The sequence below is a fragment of the Anser brachyrhynchus genome (assembly GCF_964034855.1).
Source record: "Anser brachyrhynchus genome assembly, chromosome: 8".
Classification (NCBI taxonomy): Eukaryota; Metazoa; Chordata; class Aves; order Anseriformes; family Anatidae; genus Anser; species Anser brachyrhynchus.
This window is the reverse complement of record NC_137702.1, coordinates 6,372,612-6,390,823: the sequence shown is the minus strand read 5'-3', so window position 1 is coordinate 6,390,823 and position 18,212 is coordinate 6,372,612.

The window sequence follows — 18,212 nt, the reverse complement described above, 5'->3', positions numbered from 1 at the left end:
ATTCCTCAACATTACTAATGTTCATTAGGCCTGGCAGAATGAGAAATCCCCGTACTACTAATTACTAAGGTGCTGTGCTGCTCACATAAGTAAATTGGAGAACATCTCATCCTTGTTTGGTGCTAGGAAAGATGGATGGTGTTTTCTGCTCTGTTTGCGCTTTCCAGTGCGAGACCAGCACTGGAAAATACTGAGGGGGACTACTAGCACGGATGCTTTTTTCTGAAGGTGTAGCTGGAGGATCGATGAGCATCGACACAGTTTCCCATCGAGCTTGCCGGTTCCAAAGCCTTCTTCAGGGACTCCAGAGAAGCACAATCTGGAGCAGAAGGCTTGTATCAGTACAGCAGGTTAACAGAAAGTGACAGGGAGCTCCCACTAACTTTATTCACTAAAGATTTCGCTGAAGTCCTCAGCGTGTACTTGGTGGCCCAGCTTCTGTTTGCCAAGACTCAGTGCAAACCCAAAGCCCATAAAATGGGTTTAATCCCTCTAGCAACTGTATTGCCTCTGCAGAGCTCTACAATGCTAAATCATGCTGATGTTCACTGCTAGTTATTTCTACTACGGTGATTTATGGTCCTGGGCCTGATAGCCAGAACAAGTGGATTCCCAGTGGGTTTGCTGGCTGAGAACATTTGCTGAGTCCTGAATAGCACAACAGATAAACAGTTTTAAGGCCAGATTTGCTATTAATTTCTGTTTTGCTCCAAGTGCCAGCAATTTGCAGGAATAATTGAATTTACCTTGATTTCTAGAGGTCTGCCTACACATTTTTATGAACAGACATGACCTCACTCTGTTCTTCCTAGGAAAGTACCATCTCCAAACAATAGGTTAGCAAAGCCCTGCCTCTGTGCTGATATCTCCATTTGCTCAGCTTCAGGACTGTGCTATTGTGGCCGTGTGGCTTACAGCCAGCCTGAAATGCTGGCGAGAAAGCTGAGGGAAGGAGCTGGAAAAGAGAAACAAGATGGGCCAGTCTTAACAAAGCTGAAGTGAGGTTTATGGCACACACCATAGCATGTTTCTTCTCTAGCCCCTGCAAATTAGGCACTGTACTGCACCTGGATGTAATTAAAAATCTTGCTTAATGTGACTTGATGCAATTGGAGTGAGCATTTATCTTGTTAGGTGCTTTCTGTAAATGAAACCTAACCTACTTGTACATACCAATTATCAGAGAAAGTGCATTGTAACTCCCTCAGCGCAATTCCAGAATATGATTCTAATGTTTTAGCATTTTGGACAACAGCATACTGCACATCTGGGCGCCATGTGATTTCAAGTGATAAAAAAGTATGCAAACTGCCATTGTACACACGTTGTCTTACAATAGCCATTTTTCAAATAGCAGTTCAGATTTCCGGTTCTGTTTATGTGGCTCAGAAGGGTAGAGGACTGAAATAAAGCAGCTTTTCCAACACAGTCATGTAATTAAAAACCGACACTCAACCACTAAAGTATTCTCCAGTGGCTAAGTGAAAACTGAAGAGTGTTGAGGGATATTAGTGATGTACTCAGGCATTTCTGACTCCCAAATTAGAAAAAATTGGAGTTAGATTAGGAAAAAGATTGCTTCATTCAAGTCAAATTTTAAAAGATACTGAATTATTAGAGTGAGGTAAATTCATAGGTAATGCGAAGGAGAGCTGGGAATGCGAATTAATTAGCAATACAGGTATGTAGATCACGAAATCCAATTTGTTCAACAAAATTCTAGCAATTTTTTTTTCTTCCCAGACAATTAACGATTCAGATAATCTCTCTGAGAAAAAGCTGAGAAAATCCCATTTTGATGAGCCCAAGTACTGCAAAAGAAGGCCTCCATCCATAAAGCCTAGGTACTGCCCTCGCCTCGTGCACACCACTGACAACTGCTCTCTGGCTACCTCCCTGAGTACACCACGCCACCGGCTCTTGGCACCTACATTCTCTAGGTTTTCTGTGATTTCCAATAACCTTTCCATCACCAGATCAAAATAAACAACTTGAAGCACAAGTGATGGGTAAGATACTGTATCTACTATTGCAGGAGTGGTCAGGCAGTAGGTTACTTTCTCTTTATTCCTGGATTTTTACAATTAGCTCTAATTCACAGGATTTTAATGTATCTGACAGATTATGTTACAGAGCATTTGCAGTCCTCCTATAGGGCTGAAACAGAGCCCTACAAAGATAAAGACTGAGCTGTTATAATGTTTCTTAGAAATGTGACCATTTGTAATGCTGGGCAAAAACCAAAATCTTATCTTCTGGGGGAAAGGCGAAAGAAAGCTTGTAATATTTAATGACTAGAAAATTACGACCACAGGAAATATATACAACTCTGATCCTTTCAGATTACCCAGAATCTTCCTGGAAGGAGCAGAAAGCTTATCATTTCAGTAGGCAAACAGTATAAATAATAACAAAGCAAGTTTTCCTTTGAACAAGCTGCCGAACCTCAATGTGTATGAGAATGTTTTGGGAATATGGGAATTTAAAAAATGTTTGCCGAGTGTATGTAAAGACTCCACAAGAGTGGTTTTGCCTTTATTTTATGCAATGCAAATGTAATTCTCTTTTGCTATTCATATTCCCTGTTCCAGTGAATAAAAAACAACTTAGACTTAAAAAAAATAATAATTGTAATAGCATGAAGAACAATAGACTTCTTTCTTTTGGCACCATGAGAAAGCTGCAATAACCATTTCTTTAAAGAAAAGACATAAATGTCATTAATTTAAATTACCATGGAACAGAAGTGGGGGCTAGCTAACAAGACATTTATTGTTATGAAACAAAAGCATTCTTTTATTCATGTGAGCATCAGTGATACTGGGATGGTTAAGAACTCATTAAGAGGCTTAAGAGGCAGGTTTAGTATTCCAGTTTCTTTTGCATGATCTCAGTGACCTTTAATTGTTTCATCATGTCATGTGGTAACTTCATTACACAGCCCTGCTCCCAGGCTCTTCTGGGAGCCCTCCTCTTACCACCTTCCTACTTACACCATCAGGCAGGCACCAGTGACAGCACTCAGGCGGTGTGTCCTCCTTCCCTTCCACCACAGCCCATTGGTTTCTAGCACCACTTACATGCTGTGCTCCTCCCTGATTTTAAAGCATGTTTGACTATTTTTTCATACTTGTAACAAGGTCGGGTAAGATGACTGCTGAATGCTTTGCCAGGGTTTGTCTCCCAGGAGCTTGCACAGGAGGCTTGAGAGGAGATTTCCCTCTACAAGAGCTACACCGACAGTCTCCAACTCAACCGTGGTTGTCCAGAGACCTGTTGATTCCAGTTTTGCAATCATTTCCACCTGTTTGCCTGGTGGAGCTTGCAGCCTCAGTATTCTTTTCATTCCCTGTAGTTCCTCTTGGAGTACTTCTAAAATCAGCGTTTGCCAAGTAGCCAGTAAAACACTTGAGCAGTTTTGATTGTCACTGCTCTCCAGCAGAGAACAACTCTGGCATGCAAACGTGCCTGTCCCCTCCTTGTGTGCTCCCCAGCTCCCTTCAGCCAGAAAGATAAAAATACAAGTGAGAAAGTAAGATGAGGTCATGCAATACTCTAGGTTAAAAAGAAAAATAAGATTGCAATACTCTAGGTTAAAAGAAAAATAAGATTTTTAAAATATGACCTAGGCTAATTTTAAGTTTAAATTAGCAAAACAAGACAAAAACTCTCCCCAGCCCAAATCCTGATGTACAAGCAAAATAGTTAAAATACAGCAAGTAAGTGTAAAGGGCAAGGTCTCTCCAGCATCAGGTGTCGACTATAACATATGGCTTTCCATTCTGGGTTCCTCTGAGAGACCTGCAAATTAATTGCAGGTAACATTTACTGCTACAATTAGTCTCTTATTTTTAGAAGTCTATTTTTCTTCTTCTTTATGGTGTAATTGATAGTAATGTTGTCAGTTGATAGGGCCTCCTTGTTTGCAGTTTTAGTTAAGGACTGCTAAATAGAGCACTAGGTAAGAATAGGATTTTGCATACGCTTCTCTTATTAAAAGCAAAAGCCAGTCAAGGGCAAAACAGCCCAACACAAGTTGTACATTGGCTCCCTGCAGTGTGGACTGGTAGAACAGAAGATGTTTTTTCAAGCTGGTAATTGAGGAAGGGCAATGAATAGACAAATGTAAACTTTCCAGCAGCGTGTCTGTGCATGATTGACTATTCATTTCAAACATCATGATTGCTGAATTCAGAATTTCCATCTTAAACCCTTGCAAAGGTTCATTTCAATGCAGCCACTACCTCAGAGTGCCCACAGCCTGGTACGTTGCAGGAAGGAGGGGGGAAAAAAAAACAGTAGTAGATGGCTAGGGAAGAAAACAATGTGCCAGTGGAGGAGGAAGTTTATTTTTTAATCTTAACAACTAGTCCTGAAAGCAAGAAACTTGCTCATGTTTTGTAAAAACCAAGCAGATCTTTTGAAAGCAAAGCAAAACAGATACAGCAGCAAAGACTAGATTTGTCTCACCTTATTTTAACTATCTAAAAATTAATTACACAGTTTTAGCTATTCATCCACACTTCTCTAACCAATGGAAGAAGACAGTACTCAGCACACAGCAATTCATCTTGGCCCAGGATAGATATTTTACCCTGTAACAACATGTGTTCCTGTCATTTGCTGTTGGAAGGGACCCAGATGGCTGTCTTCGAGCAGAGGCCTGCCTTTCAGATATTTATAGGTAGGTAAGATGAATCCCAAATTGCAGTACTGCAATGTGCTTACTGTTAACGGTAGGGAAACACTGAAAAGCAAAGAGGTGCATTAAGATTTTGTCCATCTCTCAAAGTTCCCACAAGCGTTTATGGAAGATATGTAATGCAGATCATCTCACACTTTGGCAAGCATACTATGTCAGCCTTACATTACTGAAATCAGCAGAAAAAATAAAACAAATATCCCTTGGTATTGATAAGGGTAAGCAAAGATCCAGAACTACCCATCATGAAAGCTGCTGCTACCTTTGCTATTTGACCCTCTTCTTGCTCATAATGCTTTCCAACAAAGCCATCAGACATTTGCACAGCACCAGGAGGGAGATGTTTCTGGTACATAGCTGTACGTCTAAACTGGTGTAGCAGGGGGAGGCATTTGAACTGCAAGCAATGGGTTGAATGGGTGAAACGATTGTCATAATTAAAAAAAAAAAAAAAAGCAGAACTAATACAGCAGAGAGCTTGCCATTATTTCTTCTCAGTAGGGACAGAGGATGCTCCAGAGGCCTGGCTCTGAAAGGTGGAATCAGCTCCATCAGAGAGGACAACCACAGGGAAGATGGCCCTGAGACTCAGAGGAAGTTACCTTTCAGGAACTGACTAATGCCAGGAAGCGTAAGTACCCAGGGCCACAGGATCAAGGTGTGTGCTAGAGGTCTTAGGTTTTACTACTGTAATAATGAAAATGCTTTTACTCAGTAAAACAGGACCTCAGTTTGCACAACTGAAAGGCCAAATCCCTAAATTCCGACAGGATTGCCATTTTGCAAGTCACCCACTGCAGATTCACTCTGGAAAGAAGCAGCTTTAGCTGGAGGTTGGAAGAGCGGGATGGAAGGCCCTTGTGATGTAGAGGATGTAGAGAGGTGCAGGGAGGAGCTGCTCACACAGTGGACTCAGCCATTCAGGCCAGCAGTTAGTGGGACTTAGTCCCTTGAATAAACCCTTTCTTAAATGGGTATGGGGTTTCCATGGAAGAGTGTTTCAACTCTCTATCTGCGTAAGCAGGAGTAAAAGTCCCCTCTCCTCATCTGAAGGCCGTGTCCAGAAGAATGCTCTTATGAAGCTGTTTCTGGAAAAGAAAAGCAAATCAGGTTTCATAGGCTGAAGCGAGTCTCATGTGTGTTTTATTACCCTAAAAGGATTTCAATTGCAAAAAAAAATCTGCACAAAATTCTGTTTCCCTTTGCACCCTCGCTGCCATACCCAGCTGGGTGCTGATGCTCAGTTGAGCAGACAGTGGCTGTGATTACTGCCCTGCAATTTTTTGATTTTCTGTCAGACTGTGATGCAGTATGAAAACCCTTTTTCTGTTACACTATTTCAGTTTAAGTACTTGCACCATTCATGCCAGCCTCAGCTAGAAAATAACCCCATGCTACACCATGATCAATTTCTAAGTGATGGCAAGCTGTCCCAAAAGCAAACCCAAGATGTTCTGGAGAGGTGTAGAAACACAACCACCAGCTATGCTTTGGGATGGACCAAATGAGAAGACTTTCATGATATTGGGACTAAATCTAAATCCCATCAAAAAAGCTGTGGACATAGTGCTTAGTCCCTCTAGAAATTGCAAAGATGGACAGGGTGGAGAGGTAAACAATCACATGGGATGTTGGAGCAATGAAGGGTTATTTTTGATGGTGACTGAGGAAAAAAAAAAAAAAGAAAGGAGGGTGTCAGCATTTAGATGAAGGTGGGATAGAGGGAATACGGTGGCTGCCCCTGCACTGGGAAGGCACAGCCTGAAGGGCTCCTGGGCCTCTCCTTTTTGTTAGGAGAGGGGGGCGAAAGCACACCGTGGGTCCTGCAAACCTTGGCTTTGTGCTGGCGCAGGCGGGGGAAGCAGAGAGCTTGCCCAACTGAGCAGAGCGTGCCACTGCTCACCCCTGCTTCTCCTCCCACTGCACGATGCCATCTGCTGGGTTGTGTGTTCTGGTATTTGTCTTTGTTCTGATTTTAATTTTTCTTTCTGATTTTCCTCTTCCAGCGCGGGATGTTTCCCAGTACTGAGCTCCAGACCAGCTGTTGCTCTGCCTCTCTATGGCTGTCCCCTCCTACAGTGGCCACTTCCTAAACCAGAATCAAACTGAAGCAGCAGGTAGGTTTTCACTCTAAAATACGGAAACCTCCTCAGTGATTCTTTGCAGATCTCATTTCTTGTGTGTTTTACTGTATGTGTAGTTTGCGAACCACAAGTCATATGGAAACACACAGCGTGTTTAATTTAGAGATATTCTCAGAGCTTCTTTGCCGCAGACAGTACTTGCTCAAATGAGTAAAAAAATATATTTAATTCTGCAAAACTTAGTGGGCTGTTTTGTTAGATACAGAAACCACCCACAGCAAACACTTAATTAGTGGCTATCTATCAGTTGTTACATTTCTCACTTCCCTTACATTGAGGACACTTAATTTCAGTATTTATCTGATCTACTTGGGATGTACATAATGTGCTGAAGAGGAAGAGAACAATAATGATGCTTAGCACTGAAACAGCACTTACTCCAGTTTGCTGCATAAATATTAACTGATGAATCCTCTCAAGAGCCCCAAGGAATAGATTAATGTTTTTATCTTTCAATTTAGAGAAATAGAAGCAGAGAGGTGAAAGTATGAAAAGGACACAGAGGTGCACAGATGTACTTTTCTAAGCTTTTTATAGCATATGAAATAGGTTTGTAGTTGTTTATAATTCTGCTTACAGTTTAGATTTAGATGTAACAGGAATACAAAACCTTGCCTTCTCCTGGCTTTAGCAGGAACTTGACAAATGAGAAGTAGGAACATCCTTAGAATTTAACTGGAAGGTGAGAAAGCTAAGCTATCAGGGAGGATTTTAGTTCTAACGCTTGTATTTCAAAAAGCATTAAAGATAGCAGAAACTTGGAGGCAGAATGAATAAAAATCAGTTATCTCGGTTAGGCACTGCTAATAACGAGAAGAAATAATCATCCTGCTCCTCCATGCGCTGTCCTGTTTCAGTATTCTTTGGGTTGCTTCTGTGCCAGGTATGGCTCACCACACCACAGCCCCTGAAGCTGTGTTTTAAAACCAAACTGGGCTGAGCTGGGTCCCAGCACAGTTTCCCAGCTGGGAGGCCAGTGGGCTCTCACACATTCAGCACAGGTTTATCCTCACTGCACCTGCCGTGCTGCTGCACCCATTTCCCACCTGGTGTCAATGCAACATTTTGGGTTCTGCCCTGATCGGGGTTCCTATGTGCCAGGAAATGGAAAGGGTGTTTCAGAGCTGCCAGCCCCCCATTGCTCCCTACAGGTGTGCCCCCAGGCAGACAGCATGTTTCCCCATGTGCTCCTGTACCCCAAGCACACTGGCTCACCATCCAGGGGAATCAGCAGGTTGGGAGGGCTGCATTATTCCGCCAGGCTGGCACTGATGTGCCTAAGTCAGCCCCAGTTATGAGCACACCTTTAGTTTGCTGTCCAGGTTTGCCTTCAGGGTAGATTTCCCCAGTTCATGCATGTTAAAAAGAACCAGTACCGGCAGCAAAGCATAAACCAAAGGCCATTCAGTCTACCTGAGGCTTATTCAAGGCTACCAATTCACTGATGCTTTTTGGGCATGCTAGCAGGAATGGAGAGACTGATTTTGGACTTCTGGTGGTCACTGGCAGTACTACCACTCTCCCTGTAAAAAGCTCTCCAGTATTTCTTTAGTGACATTGAATATATTTAGTTCCAAAGAGCAGAAATGAATCCCTTCTACAATTAAGAGACCTTATTTTCTGATAGCATTACTATCCTTGAAGAAAAACTGAAATGGATTTTATAGCTCATATTCCTCAAAAGATGCATTTGTCCTTCTGACAGAGGAGCATGTTGTTCTTAAAATCCATTTTAATGGAAAAGCCTCCCACCGCCTACCTCCAAGAGCGGATGTTTTCTGATTACCGCTAATCAAACTCCAGGGCTGATGTGTTCCTATTCAAGGGAGAGGGGGATGAACTCTTGTTATGGAAAGAGTGGAAGCAACATTAGTCAGGTTTTGAAACAGATGGGCTTAACTTGACTTCCATTGAGTTTGCAGAGTGTAAGAAAAAATTGATTTTAGATAGAGCATGTTCAGTTGGGTGCAATATTTTTATAGGTATGCTCAGAAGCACAAGTCCCCCTTCCTGGGCATGCTATTTGCCATGGGCGTCCCTGTACTAACACCACACATGGTCCTGGGGAACTTTCAGCAGGCACCGAGGGCAGCCTGTGCCACTGCTGCTGGGGACTGCCCAGTGCATGCCAAGCGGGAGAAGCTTGGCCTTGCCCAACACACCTGCACGCCCGAAGGAGCTGAGGACACCTCCTCACAGTTCTCTGACTGCACACCAGTGTAAGAAGGAATCTGGTGTGTACTGTCAAAGTTATGAGTTACAAATTTAATTGGCATGTAGGAACTAAAGTTAAAGAGAGATCAAAGAAAATTGTACATCATCAGTAGTTAGTTACTCTTGGTTTAACAGATTTTCCAAGATTTTCTTCCGAAGTACCACAGGATAACTTGGAGTTGAGGTGCAAATTCTAGTAACCACATCATGAGGAAAACAAATTACTTGCAGAGATATCCCAATAAAGTTTCATTTCAGTAAAACAACCCACAAGAAATCACCAGACAAAGAGGCTGCTAATGATTCACACTGTTTCTTCTGATTATTTATTTATTTATTTTTACAAAGACACCTGCACAAAGCACTGGACTTCAATTGCTAGTCTGATTTCAACTGGTGTTATTCAATTCTTCCGGCAATCAGAGGAACCACGAACCCCATCAATATAACTTGTTTTTCTTAAATCAACAAATGCAAGCATGTACTGGGGCAGTGTGATCAAGCTGACCCTCACTGCATCTTCAGCTCACTCTGAACTATTCACAGGGGAGAAAAAAAAAAATTAAAAAAAATCAATCTTTCTCTTCCTTGCTACTCTGTGAGGTACTTTTGGAGAAGGTGCCTCCCCAACAGGGTCTGGCCATTGCCTGGGGGTTTCTGGTAAGGGCAGATGGATGGGGCTGATCTCTTGTATGAGCCCATCAGCTTGGAGAGAGAGGCTTAAAGCAGAGACTAAAACATTATAAACCATGGATAGTAGCAAGTACAAAGGACACAGTTGTCTCATCCCTCTGCTTTTTAATGGAGATTGCTCCCTTTAATATATACAAATGTGTTGATTTCTTTCTTGAATCGATGACAAAATGTGTCTCTGCAGGGGCTCTTTTCATTAGGCAATGTTTTTTGCTTGAGAGCAGCCGGCGGTCGGAGATGCTCCATAGCAGCACCGCTGCACCAGGGAGGCCCAAGGCAAGGGGTTTAGGAGTCACGGAGTCTGACAATCCTTCCTAGTGTTTGCTGGAACTATCAAGCTAGTGCTTGGGATTTTAAACTGCAAACTCTGAGATGTGAGGGATGAAGTAATGTGCGGGTAAAGCTGTGTGAGAGGGCTTGGCCGGGGTGTAGACACAAGAGATAACAGCTAACCAAGCGAATGTGGAAAGTGGGCCAAAACTCTTGGGAGCAGGAGGGTTAGCCTTTGCTTTGAGTGCCTGGGAGCTTAGGAAGAGGCAGTTTCTGTTTTTCTCCACATGAATAACAGCTACTGAAGAGTCTGCAAAATTATTTATTTTCATAAATGTGTTTTCTTTAGAATTTGCCAGTTCCTGTGATCGTAGTGTTTAGTGCTTCAGTTCTGTTATTACATGGTCCTCACTGGGTTTCCTCCGATTCCCTTTGTCTGAAATGGGAGGTTATTAGGCTGAAAAACGATAGATTAAGCCATTTGTGCAGAGGACGATGTATTTTTCCTCTTCCATCATATCAAACAAACCCTTTTAGGCACATTTACCAGATTAGGGCTGGAAAAACAACTCAGGCTGCTTAGTCAGAGCAACAGCTTTGGCCTCTTGGCTGTGCTTCCCAGGGAGGTGACAGAGCAGGGCTGTTGGTGCCAGCAATGGATGCTCTGCCATAGCCTCTCTTTTCTAGGGAACTGGACCACAGCCATTAGAGAGCATACAGTTTTTATTTAAAAGTGTTTGAAATAAAATCGAGATGCATTGCACTTTATAGCACCTTTCCTAGAACAGAAATTGGGAGCAGTAGGTTTCCACTGTTTGCCTTTCCTCTAATCCCATATTTTTGTCAGCTGGCTGGGATTGCTGATGAAATCTTTTATTGATGAAATCTTTTATTGGTATGAAAACAGCAGCATATCACATGGCAGGAAAATCTCTTTTCTTACAAATAAGTAAATAAAATAGTTAATTTCTAGCATGTTATTGTAACAACAGCACCAACAATAAAAATGAAGAGCAGTTACTTTAATGCAGTGAAGAATAAATCTGGGCCAATCCTCACTGCTAACAAAAGTGGCTACTCATTTATTCCACCTCTCTTTCATTGCAATGAACCACATTTTTACACTGACCCTTTGCTAGTTATCTCCTCTGATGCTGAGGAATCATATCTTGTCTGCCCTTCCCATCATGCTGAATGAACTGCTGTTTTTCACCTGGTTGTAGACGATACCCCACTGTAATCAACTCTAAATAAATGCTTGAACTGAGTGGGACTTCCCTTAGACTCCTGCCAGAGCCCTGGCAGTGAGTGCTGCTGTTGGAACAGGGTGATTCTTGCTTGGTTGCATATTGTCCTTTTGCTGCATTCCTTCGCTGTTCCATGGTGGTTGAGGAAATCATGAGTTTTCTGCTGGGAAGACGAGTGAACACAAGAAAAGACTGCCTGCAGGGATTGTGAAGCCTCTAGTATAGGTTAGACAGGGCAGGTAGCTGTCATTTATGATAAATACAGATAATTCTGACTTGGGACAAAGATACAGACTGCATAACCTCAAGGTGCCTTCTAGCTCAATTTACCCAGGCTTCTATATAGCACACACTTTATTAATATGAATATTAGTGTCCCAGTGTGATTTGTTTTAATATCACTCATAATGCAATAAGATTTGATTTCCCCTGGAGAATATTCATGCAAAATTACCTTGTGTCATCAGCAAGAATGCGTATGACTTGTGCATCTAAATACGATGATGTTTTCATGATGGAAAATGGGTCAGCAGTGGTCAATACGCTGAAGAGAAGTGTCTGGTGTAAGTGTGCACTGCTGTGCCTTGAACAAGCCCATGACATGCTTGAAAGCGTTGCCTCTTGCACAAACCAGGAAGTGCAGAGCCTCAGGTCATGGGCTGACCACAAAGGACCACTGGGAAATAGCAGCCTTTGCAAAACCTCAGAACAGAGAGAGGCTTTGTAGAAATAAAATGGAGAGTTTACTTTGTTTAATAGGAGGATATGAGCTGTTGCAGTCTGGGCTGGTTGCTTAACTCGATAAACTTGGCTCACGAGAACCCCAGCACTTCCATGCTTTGGATTCGAGGCAGTTCTTTGGTTGTGATTTCTAGATGCTAAAGTGGAGGAAAACTATAGCACTTTTCGAACAGCAAGACAATATGGTTTAATCCCTTTGGCCTCTGAAAAAGAGAGGTTTCAGACCTCACATCTTCCCAGCAGCTAATGCAAAGCTTAGCAAACCATGCAGGCTTAGCAAACAAACCTGCTAATCAGCTTCTGTCTATTTTCTTGAACTATGCACGAATGGTGCAAATTCCTGGAGAACAGCTAAACCCTGAATGCAGTTCTCCTACGAATGTCTCTTGTGCTCTGCATCACCTCTTCATAAGGGCTGCCCCAAGATGCCTTCTCTGTCCTCTGAGACTTTCTTGCAGGCTTTCAAAGCCAGCAGCCTTGCTTGCATGTGCACCAGGTGCATCCCTAAATTATCAGCTTTTCACCTATTTCCATCTGGTATTGTGACAGCAGGAAAACATGGTAAAAATATAAAAGCAGTATGGGCTTTGTGTGTTGTGACTCTCCCTTTCTCCCAGCATAGGTTAGTGGTGTCAATATTTGGTTTTGCTGTGCCACAGAGTTTAGTGATTGTGTATTAACCCCAAGTCCTTACCAGGTTCCCAGCTATCTAATGTACAACTCTTTGCCAACTTGCCATGTTTACTGCCTCGTTTTCTCAACTTTTGTCTGAGACCCAATGCTTTCTGTTCATCTGCTGGACCTGTATTCTTGCTTCCTCGTCTGCTCTTTCATTAGGCTGGTCTCCAGTTTCCATAGAGACTGCAAGCCTCACCTTGCCCTCTGAATTAGTGTCCCTTTGTTGCATTTCATGACTGTGGAAGGACATTAGTTTGCTCCAGGCACTTAACTATAGAAAAAGATGTAATTGATTCCCTCAGTGTAACAGTAATTTAAATGAGAGCAGAATCAGACTATGGAGGGACTACAGAGAGCAGGTTATTGTGCAAAGGTTACTACGCAGAGGCTTTAATGAAACGGAGGTTCATGGAGCACTTGATGGCAAACGAATGCAGAGTGTTGAGGTCTCAAGAGGAGACAGGACCATTCTCATTCCTCTAATGCAAAAGCAACAATGTCCTTAATACAAAAAGCAAAGATTAAGAGACACTGACTATAGCTCCTGGGCATTAGCTGTGTCTGCTCTGACCCGTCCCTCCTGTTCGCATGGCTGTGCATGTTATACCTCCTGATGTACTGCTGCTGGTGATGCATGTGGCTAAAATGAAATACATCTGATTGGAGCTGATGGTAGCATGTGGTCTCATGTGCAGAAGGGCAGAGAAACCCAAACCTCAGCTCTTCTCTGGCAAGCACAAAGAGAGGGACCTACTGGAGCAGCATGCAGAAGGGATGAGGTGTGGGGACGAAGGCAGGCATGGATCTACCTGGCAGCAGGGCAAAAGAAGCCAAGTCGATGAAGCTGTATCCCCTGGAGCTGCTGCCTGCCAGAAACATTTCCAGTTGCGCCCCTCTGTTCCTGCAGAAATGAAAGAAAGAGAAATATTTTCATCCTATTAGCTCGAGTGCCCAAATGCCAACTATTAGAGGCCAGCACTGGTAGCCAAGGGAACAGTCCTCCCACAGGAAAATAAGAAAAATACAGCTGAACAGCATGGAGAGAGGGCAGCACACAAAAGGCTTGCCAGATCATGAGAACGTTTGGGTTTTGTTGTGGGGTTAGTGTCCTTTTTTCTTTTTTTTTCTTTTTTTTTTTTTTTAATATAGATGGATAGCTCTACTCTTTTATCTGTTCTGAGCGCTTAGGCCACCTGTAAGCTAAAGTGCTGGGGCGCTCTTCAGCCTTTAATGGGTTTGGGAGAGCTTCAAACAGCTACTGCAATCCCATCAAATAAATGCACAGCTGTGCCTAAATGAAAAAACTTACTTGTTTTCTCACATCTGACTTGTCTGTGCACCTATGCACCGATTCAGCCATGGCTACAGACAGAAGGTGAAGATGTCCGTGATGAAAAGCCACGTTTCTGTCCCAGCCCTCACCTCTGCCAGGCAGAGGTCTGAACTCTGTGCAGGGCCTTGTTCAGTAAGTGTAGTGGCACATTAACAGCAGTATGCTGGTGCTATCGGGGAATATTCCTATTGGGAATTTCACCCCCTACAGATTATAGAGGAATTAACAGATGAGATCTTGAAGTTGTGAGTGAGTTCAGAAACTCTGCAGGTATTTGAGAACAAGTTTGATCTGACGGGCTTATATTCCAGGAAAGACCTGAATATGCTGTGACTTGGATCTGATTCCTTTGCTAAACTGGCAAAATAAATTTTTGGATTGTGACGATTTACTTTAGAAACACACCTACCTTGGAGCAAGCTCTGGAAATTATCACCTGTTTTACTCCAAACAAGGCAGTGTAGTATCTATACGTAGTCCTAGAAAGATTTCTGTTTCACATAGGGTTACCGTAGCTCTTGCTGTACTCTAGAGACATTAGGGGAGAAAGCGGTTTGATCTGATGCTTCCCTGGGATCAGGAGATGCTTCAAGAGCCAAATTTAATTACTTGTCCTTTTTTCTTTAACGTATTGAGCAATGAGAAAAAATAGAATTCATTTTGAATTATTCACGTGTTGTTTAAGGACAAGTGCATGTTGTTTAAGGACATGTAAGTTCTAACTAGAAATAATTCCTTGGCTATGCAATTTATTCTGGTTCATTTTTGCTGTGAGACCCTCTTCTTTTCTGCCTTTAGTATATTTTTCTGCCTTTTTAGTATATTGATACTGTTTTTCTTCAACAGCTCTAATACGAACCAGCTTCTTGGAGTGTTTAGGCCAAGACAAGTTACACTCCAGCAAGTCCTTTTAAACACCTCATAGGTCCCAGCTGAGAGAAAATGACGCTTGATGTGCTGGAGAAAGTGCGCAGAGTCCCTTGGCTTTAACCACATTCATAGGCTAGGCAGTATCGCACAAGGCAATTTCCAACAAGAAGCAGCATTTGTTTGTCACTTATTAGTTCAAGCCTCCAAGCACAGAAAGTATTTAATCAATTCCTCTCCAGACAGTCATCTGATCAATTTGCAGTGTCATGACAAAAGCAGAGGAGAAATGTCCTATATCCCAGATTGCACACGGACCGCTCTGAAAGAAATGTTTCCAGAGCTGTTAGTATTAAGGTTCAGTACAATTAGATTTCAAGGTTGCATCTGTTTCCCAGTCGCACAGTATCTGATTCAGCCTAGTGAACAAGAATTGAATAAAAAACCTTTGTTCTTTCATTCTTAAACATCAAAAGATGTTACTTTTTCTGTCCCTTTGTGTCCCCAGGCAATGTTAATGCCTTTCAAGAGCACTAAACGAAGCGTGAGGCACCTGAAATTTTCTGCTCTTCAGCAGTGCTAGCAGTAAGCTCCTGAGCACCAGGTGTCTTCACTTACCTCTGTATGCCATTTTCCCAGCTCGTGTGTGCGATGCTGTCATTGTGCTCTAATAAAAGTCTTCACCTTTGGCTCTCCAGAAGGCAACATTTTCACTGGTGCTTCTAAAATGTAAAACTTTTCCACATCGGCTCAAAGTTCTCACACAGTGTTGCAACGTATCTGCTTGTGGGATGACAGCAAGTATTCTGGGCTCAGTATTATAAAATGTTGAGGCAAAATATTCGTTGAAATCAAGCGGAGATTATTTATTTATTCAAGTCACGGATCAAAACCTTTGCTTGAAAATGTTCCCCAAAGAACGGCAAAAATAGTATGGCAAAATATAATGGCAAAATAGTATACATAAACCGTTTCTAGAAATATGCTATAGGGTAAGTATAGCCTTAAGTGGCAGCTTGTATCTGCACAATGTTTAAGGCAAAATCACCCTGCGTTTGAAAGGCTTGAATGCTTTTCGTTCTTAGGGAGAGATCTCTAGAGACACATACAGGTGTGTGTAGGGAAACATAAGGAAATACCTTCTGGCTATAGGTCCCTGTTACAACTAACTTCACTATATCTCAGCTTACCTTTAAAGTAAGATACTGTACATTTCCTTTGTACCAATTGCAGAACAAATAAGCAAAACAATGCCATAGAGAAAAGGCAGACAACTTCCCTGAAGATAACACAGCCACAAAAGGCTGCTTGCAGTGTCACAGCTTATCTCTTTTGAGCCGTTATTAATAACAAACACTTGTGCTGAGGTGGTTATTGCATCTTTCTGGAATAATATTCCACAAATATTATCAGAATAACACTCAAAGGCAAGTTTCCTATCTTAGTGTTTCTTGGCTTGTGAAGAATTGACAGGTCCTTGCCATGCTAAACATTGTTTGGAGAATTATCAGTTTGGGCCATCTCTGATACTGCGTGACCTTAAGTAAGTCAATAACCATTCAGTGCTTGTTCTTCTCTCACATACGATAGACATAATACAGATTTCCTTCTCGGGAGTTTGCAAAAATGGTTGTCGTAGAACAATTAGCATTTCTTGGGCAGGAAGCTCTATAGGAACATGGAGTGCTTCCAGCCACAGGACAGCTGGAAGGAAATCAGCTTGCTCCTTTTCAGTGCATTTCCTGAGACAATGAAATGTTCAGAGCAAGCCATCAAGTGTCAAAAGAGGGCTGTCAGAATAAGGATGTTTTTACATAAGTTGGGGTAGCCTCATCTTCAAATTAGGAAATTACATCACGGCCAAACAATTAACATTTTTCTTCTATGGCTTTCCCATCCCAGCCTTGTATGTAATGGCTCCGTGAGCTGAGAAGCAATTCTGTGTTTCTTGTGATTCATGAAATGCACTGGAATGCTTTGGGTGACAACTGCTGTATAAACATGGGGGGGCTCATCTTTTTTATTTCTTCTGTTTTACTAGAAGCCTCTCAGTTGCTAAGAAAAACTCTCCAGGGTATATTTAAAGCACCGTATTTCAGTTTTGCATTGACAGAATGAGATCTTAGAGAGAACTCCCACCACACTCATGATTTGAGTGGATGTGTGCATTACCATTATGCTGTTCACAAATCCCCATCTGTAATTGGCACACTAAAGTGGCCTTAATTTTGTAATTTCACATCATACAAATCTCTTACTAGTTGATCTAGGGGAAAAAATGGATTACAAATAAGACTATATTACAAAACCAATTACCAAATTACAAAGAAGGCTGTAAAACAAAGTTTGTATATAAGAAGTATAAAATATCATATTTGGAACTTTTATACCGCTGGTAATTGTAACTAGTGTTAGAGTAGAAGGCAATAACAACAAACTAGGAATACACGATTTAGTCTTAACTTAGTATAATTAGTGGTTATTGTGTTTGCTTCAAGAGTGGATACTGAAAATGAAAGCACTGGGAGGCTACAGATATGGAATAAGAAATGAGATATAAAAAAATTGGCACAGAATTAGATCATTAAAGTCTTAAGAGTCTTGCAGAAATCTGTCTTATGCAGATTCTGGGCCATACTGTTGATACAGTGTCTGGAAAATCAGAGCATGATACTAGTGTTTGACAGAGATATGTACCAGGGACTTCGCACAATCCTGAATCTCGGACTGCGGGTCTCTGGATCAGGGGTGTAATTATGGACATGTACAAATGGCCTAACCCGGACTTGAAATGAATCCCTGGATGTTAGTTCAGCACAAATTATTGCAGTAGTAAAATGACTGGATATCTTGCTTATTTTCTGTTCTGTTTCTTGCTATGCCCTGACCCCTTTTCCTCCCTCTGCCTTCTTTCTGCAGCCTTGAAAAAGCCCAACCCTGAGCAAAACTGTCTCAGCCTGAGGTCTAATGAATGAAATGCTGAAAAGCACAAGGGAAGGAGGAATTCTTCCTCCTCCATCTACCAAAGGAGGAGAGAAGTTACCTGGGTGAGTTCTTCTCTCTCCCTCTCATGATAATGAAAAATTGCCAAGAGTGAATTTCTTTCCACATTGCACAAAAAGTTCGTACTGTATCAAGAATACAGTATTTTTTTGCTTTCTCGGTGGGGTGATTAACATGCGAAGTCTCCCAGACCATCCGTCTGGGTGGGCGTTTACAGCTCTAAGAAGGCCCTACGCTACCTTCACACATACGCTGCAGAAAGAAGTTGTTACTCACAGCTGAATAAAGGTTAGCAAGCTGCAAAACTGCTTTTATTACAA